Here is a 6,876-nt window from a genome sequence, read left to right on the forward strand (position 1 = left end):
ACCAGTCCATCCTAAAGGAGACCAGTCTTGGGTGTTCATTGGAAGGACTGATGCTGAAGCTGAAATTCCAATACTTTGGCCATCTCATGCAAAGAGTTGACTCATTGGAAAAGACTCTGATGCTGGGAGGGATTGGGGGCAGGAGAAGGGGCCAACAGAGGATGAGATGGCTGGATGGCATCACCTACTCAATGGATGTGAGTCTGAGTGAACTCCGGGAGTTGGTGATGGACAGGGAGGCCTGGCATGCTGCGATTCATGGGGTTGCAAAGAGTCAGACACGACTAAGTGACTGAACTGAACTGAATACATCAAGAAAGATTGAAGTTTCTCATATTTCCACTAACAGTGAACTAGAGGATCTATTTTTCCATATCTTCAGGAACTGGGAATTATATATATGCTTAACAAATGGAAAAGGTAAATAAACATACATATATATATATATATATATACACACACACACAGTATCTATTCTAATTTTTAGGTATAAAAGAGCATCAGAGCTTTCATTCACAAAACTGATAAAGATAACCTTTTTTCATATAGGTCATTAGAAAATTTCCTTTGATAATATTTGGTAATGTTTTTGAGATTATATGGAAGTCTAGATTTCAAAATATAAGAGTAGAAATTGGGAGAACTGGATTTTAGTCTTCTTTACATTATTAGGGTTGGAAGATCTTAAGTTAAATCACTGGTCCTAAATTTCCTTTTATATATAAAATGAACTCATAATATTCAAATATTCCTATTGTCCCTGTAAAAAGCAAATTAAATTATCTTTGTGAAAACCAGATACGGTGACACTGTTCTATCAGCAATATTAATAAGACACATTAATAATTACTAGATACAAGAAAGTGGGTTCCACCATTTAACTTTAAAATGTTTTGAAATACTTGAACAGATAATTGACAATTCAGTTCAAACAGTCAATACTATGTATGTGTATGTATATATACACATGTATATGTATATATGGTTTATATATTTACAGAACTTATAGAGATCATTTAAAAGTTCTACAGTTTCTAAAAGTTTTATAAGTCAATTTACTATTGATATCCTTTCAAGGTGATTTCTGAGTGTATGCCTTATGAAAAAATATTCAGTGATCTTAATTTTACATCTAGGTTTTTAACATAGTATGAGGCCATTTTTCTGTTTAATTACAAAATCTTCATAAATAATTGTAAGCGGCTTAATATGTCATAGTGAGGATTTATTGACTATGATTCCTCTTAATCACAAGTTACTCTCAATTGTTTATTTTACGCTATCATTTTTTTTTAAATATAAATCTTTTCTACATTTTTGACTGTTTCCTTAGGGTAGGTTCTAAGAGGTGGAATTAAGGGAACAAAAAGTGTGAACATTTTAAGACTTTAAATATGTATTGTTAAATTGCACTGAAAAGCCTTGTGCTACTGTTTAACTCCTCTGAGAACGTATAATGCAAAGGCTTACTCTGGGGTTATACTAGCGACCACTAGACCATACAACCTTCTTCTTATTTTTTAAATTATAAAAATGATTCCTGTTTGTACACCAAAAAGTAATTCAAACACTTTCTTTTACACCTTTCTCATTCCTTACCATTAAGAGTTTGGCAGGTATACTTTCAGACTAATTTTTTAATCCAAAATCTTTTTTTCTTTATTCTAGTTTTAATAATAAATTTCTTTTGATGTGTATTGAAATTTTATATATAAATAGCCCACCAGATCTGTGATTTCATGAGTATTATTATTTTTGATGGAGACAAGATTTTTTAAAGTTTATTTTAAAATAATATATGTTAAGTAAATAACAGTACAAGTAGTATGGAAGCATGTCAAAACAAAAGAAAGAAAGAAATCAGAATGATAACTTTTAGGAAGCTGTGTTCCTGACCAGGTTACATCCCTTCTCTGAGGTTCAGTTTGAGTGTGAGTGGTAGAAATCTGGAAATACTGGTGTGTCTGCTGGATGGGACACTCAAAAAAGGGCCAATCTTTCAGCTGTGTCTTTTTCTTATGAATTTCGGTTAATACAATCATAGATGGTCTAACACATCTTCTTCCTAAAAAGATCTTCTCTAGTTAGAATTTCATGTTAAATTTTAAGTTAAGGCAAGACATTGGCTTTAAAGTAAAATCCCAAAATTTTAACAGAATATTACTGTCTAATAACTCTGTAGTATGAACAAAAATGTTTAAATTAATGTTTCCTTATTGGCCAATGTCCTGTATTGTTTTCGAGTGAGTAAAAATCTAAAGTTCTGTGTAAGTCCACATAATGGGATTTTAAAGCCAATGGTTCCTGGAGAACATCATGCATTTAGACTTTGACTTATTGTCTCTTATTCATCTTTGTACCACTAGTATTCAGCTGAGTATGCCATATCATAGATGCTAAACAAATATTCAATTGTTGATGGGTATTCCACCGAATGTTCCATACTACAGAACCTAGTTTGGTAGGAGTGTAAATTTAACTTCTACCATTTGGGGAAAAGACTTTAAAAAAAAAGAAAAATTAGAACACTGGTATTGAAACATCTTTGTTATCCACAGGGATATATGCAAAGATTCACGTAGGGTAAGTTTAATATTAGTTATTGCAATTTCTCTTCCTTTGAGAGATATTCAGAATCATGAATTATCTGTGTTTGTCTTCTTCCAGTCACTTCTTGCTAGGCATGGACACCAGTCAACTAGTTACATGTGTTTAGATTTGGGTTTATGAGAAAATACTGATTTTTCTGTAAGGGATCAGAAAGACGTGTTAGTGACTTCACTTATTTGATATCTGAAGTCCATAGTTATCCAATTTGAAGTCTTAAAAAAAAAACTTTTTAAAGACTAATTTTCAACAAGAGTAAAAGATTTTGAAAATTCAAAATAAATAGCCCATTGAAAATAATAAATGCAAATAGTAAAATGACTATATTGAATTGAATGGAAAAGTAGTTTTACATAGGGCAGGGAAGAAAATACCTCCAAGTTCAAGAGGTGTGTGGTCAAACGTTTAAAGATGAAATATTGTTTTGCTAAAATCATCAGCTTGAACAGTTTTCCAGCTGAAATTTAGAAAGTGGGATTTATAAACTGGAATTTTTTTTTGCATAGTTTTCAGGAAGCAGGGCTTTTTTAAAATATGATATAATGTCAGTATTGAACCAATGACATTAAAACATTTATTCACTCTGGTTTCGGTTGAAATTCTATCTTTTTAATGGAGCTTCTGGACCAACTCTTCTTTCTTTCCATGATTCCTTCCTACAGGGAATAGACATCCCCTTTCCCTTCATAAACACTTTAAGACGTTTGGGTGCTTTCCTCTCCTAACCTTTAGAAACCAAAATGATTTATAGATTATCCCTATCCTGCTAGGGTTGGGCAAGTAAGTGGATCATATTTGCATGGGTCACTTTGATTATAGGACTCTACTATTTCTTGAACTAAAATTGCAAGATTTATTCTTCTATTAATGCTCATAAAGGCACTCTTCCGATGAGCCATAATTTCCCTTTATGAGGACTGTGTATGCTAGTCATCCACGATAAGGGAGAAGAAGGTCTGGGCTTCCCACATATTCCTATTTCCTGGAACATAAACAGAGTCCTGAAATACCATATCACTCCAGGGGAATAATGGCATAGGGTACAGTAACAAAAGGCAAATTTCACGGAGTCAACATGTCCTCAGGAGACTTGCTTCACATTGTTGCCTGTGTACAAAATCTAAGCTTTTCCATTTTAATTAAGAATTTTATAAATTAACCCTCCTGGTGGAGGAGAGAGCCCACCAATGAGGCTTATATTATCTTTGTGAATATTCTTAGGGAATGAAATAGCAGGAGGTGTGAACTTTCTCTTGTTTATCTTAATGGTCCGCTAATGGCAAAGCATAATTACAGTTACTTAAGCGCCAAGTCTGTCGAGGTTTTCACTAAAACCTTCAGCTTCAACACTTTGAGTGACCTAGCTTTTATTTATCCAAATAACTTTCTTATCATTTGAAAGAAAACCACCCCCAATAAAAACAAGCAAGCAACAAAAAGCACATTCCCCGACCATGTTTATTTCTTTCATGTTAATTTCTTTCGACTATTTTTAGATGGATAGTTCAGGCACTTGTGACTTCAAAAAATGTCGAAAAATTTGTGTATGGTGTCATGAACTGAATTTTTAGCCTTCTCACATTAAAAAACCAGGGCTATGCAGGAGTTTTCCAGTAGCTTGCTTCACGGCTTTGGGAAGTCAATTTGCTTCTAAACCAGAAGATGGTCTTCTCAAGAGTATCCTGTATTTGGAATGGAAACTGAGCCATTGTCCCTTTCGCCCAAAGCGCCCATTTGAGAAGCCCGAAAGCCACCTATCTTCTCCATCAGTCTCTGGATCTCCTCGCTGCCTTTGTCCCTTCTAGACGTGGAGGCTTGGAGAGGAGGTTTAGTTTCCAAGGATTGGAGCGTTTGAAGGGCGGGGCCATCTCCAAGTCCATCTCCCCTTTTTGTCCTCTTCTCCTGGGACGGGAGGGAGGAGCCAGGTCCCCCCACGGCCGGTTCGGGAGCTATCTCGGTCGCTCGAGGTGAGTCTGAAAGGGCGGCAGCCCGTTTAATTGCAGCGCAGGTTAATTTCTTGAGTTCACCGCAGTCGGTCCGCCAGCCGCTTCCCCGGTCTTTGCCAAGTGGGTTTATGAGGTCTGAGGCGTGTTGGGGCGCGCTCACGTTCTCGCGAAAGGCTCCTCCCCAGGGCTCATTCCCCGACTGCGGGAAGCCCTTTGGTGCCCCAGGAGCCCTGCGTTTCCTCTGACCTCGTCGCTTCCTCCTCTCTCCGCACCGCCGGGTTCCCCGCGCCCCTGCCCCCCTGCCCCCAGGGAAGAGCGGCCCCCATCTTAGGACTTCCGACCCAAGCCATCCCAGAAGGTACCTTCACGTCGATGAAGATTTTATCACAGCCTCCAAAACCCGACAGTGATAGGAGCTTTCAACCTGAAATACGATTGTTATTTTCCCGGTGCAGAGCTTGACAGAAAAAGTCAGCTTTTTATTAAAGACAAAGAGGTAAATTATCAGCCGGGGCAGTGGAGGGACGATGGAGACCTGGCGCGCTTCCTCTTGGTGCCACGAGGAATTTATGGGGGAGCGGCGGCCAGCGCTCAGACATCCCTGGGGTCCTGTGGGGGAGGAGCTCGGGGCAGAAGGACTTCCCCAGGTCCCTCCAGGCACCTGGAAGGGGGAGTCCTCCCAAGCCTGTACAAAGCCAGGGTCACTTCAGTCCTGCCGAGTCTTCCCGTCCTCCTCTCTCCTTTCTTCTTTCTCGGATTCCCGTTTCCCTTTCGCCTCGGAGCTTTCCCCTCCAGGTTTTCCTCTCCCTACTTTTTCTCTTCCCTCTCCCTCCCCCCTCCTTTCTTCTCCACCGCACGCGTAGAGTGTCATTTATTTATTTATTTATCACCCCCGCCATCAACACCCTTTTAGGGCTCCCAAGCTTTTCAATGTGAGTGGGAGGAGAAAAGGGCAGGAAGTGTTGACTGGAAGGGGTTGAAATCCTGCCTCTGGGTGAGAGATTCTGCCCCGGAATAAACGATTGGGGAAAAGCTGGGAAAACGAGTCAGATCTGTTTATAAAACCCCGCTATCTGGTGGGAACCAACTCCGCGCGCGTCTCCTCCTCCCCTTTATTGTATAGGCTTATGGGGATGTCTGCCCGGACTGTTGTTGGGGGTGGATGGGGTGGCGGGGAGGTAGTGAGTATTACAGAGGACAATCTTGCCTTGGATCCTCTACACCGCGCCTTCTCCACCGGATGCGCGCTCCCCAATGCAAAGGAATCCAGCAACATCCCCCAATTCAGACGCGGACAAAAGAAACTTTAATTAAGGTCTCTGCCCCTCGCGCTGCGTGTTTCTCTCTCTGTCGAGACTGTTGATGTCCAACTCGAGGATGCGAGGAATAGAAATGGTACAAGCAGCCCATGCCCTTGAACTTCAATTGCTTCTGACTTGCTGTATTGATTTTTTTATACTGTAGGCACCACCTCCCGCCCCCTCCCCCATCAAATTAAAGCCTTAGGAGACGTTGGACTTAGAGAGGAGGGTAAACGCACTCCTTTGCAAAATAAATAGTTCAGAACGATTTGTGGGAAATTACACCAAATAAAAATTCAAGGTGTGAAAGCTTCATCTTGGTTCTCTTGTCTTCAACACCATGACACCTTATCATTAGTAGCTCTGATTGTTACTTTCTGAGCTTTTAGATGATCAGCCAGAAAGTGCAAACAACGCCGGGCTGGAGGGTGTAAAGTTATTTAAGTAGGCTTTTTTCCCCCTTTTGGTGCGCCGTCAAAACACTTCACAAGTTAGGAAAAGAAAGTGGTGGTTCCGAGGCTCGGAATGATGGGTTCTTTCGCTCCCCCAGCCCCCCTCCCATATCAGAAAAGAAATAAAATGCACAATGAGTCTTTATTTCGGAGGAGAAGACTTCAAAATACGTGCCAGTAATGGACAATTTGAGCTTTTCACTGGAGATACTCACACCGCAAGCTGGAAAGGGATTAAAAAGCCCCACGTGGTTGATCTGGGTTTAGACTTGCAACCTCTAGTTCCCCATGTATGTTCTTTTGCAAAGATTGGCCTCTAGATGGATGCGTGTGAGGGACTCTGGGGCCAAGACTCGGCTCCTCGGGCAGGGCTGATGGTGGGAGCGCTATGAGCGGCCGGGCAGGGTCCTCACTGGGGGCTTCCTCCGCCGGCCGGGGCGGCCGGGTGCCTCCGGGACGCGAGCGCGCACGCCTCAGTCCGGCCGCTGCGCTCCTCGCACCGCCTTCTCCGCAGGTCTTTATTCATCTCATCTGCCTCTTCCCCTTCTCCTCCTCCTCTGCCTCCTTCTC

This window comes from Bison bison, unplaced genomic scaffold, assembly GCF_000754665.1.
Source record: "Bison bison bison isolate TAMUID 2011002044 unplaced genomic scaffold, Bison_UMD1.0 scf7180017864183, whole genome shotgun sequence".
Taxonomy (NCBI): domain Eukaryota; kingdom Metazoa; phylum Chordata; class Mammalia; order Artiodactyla; family Bovidae; genus Bison; species Bison bison.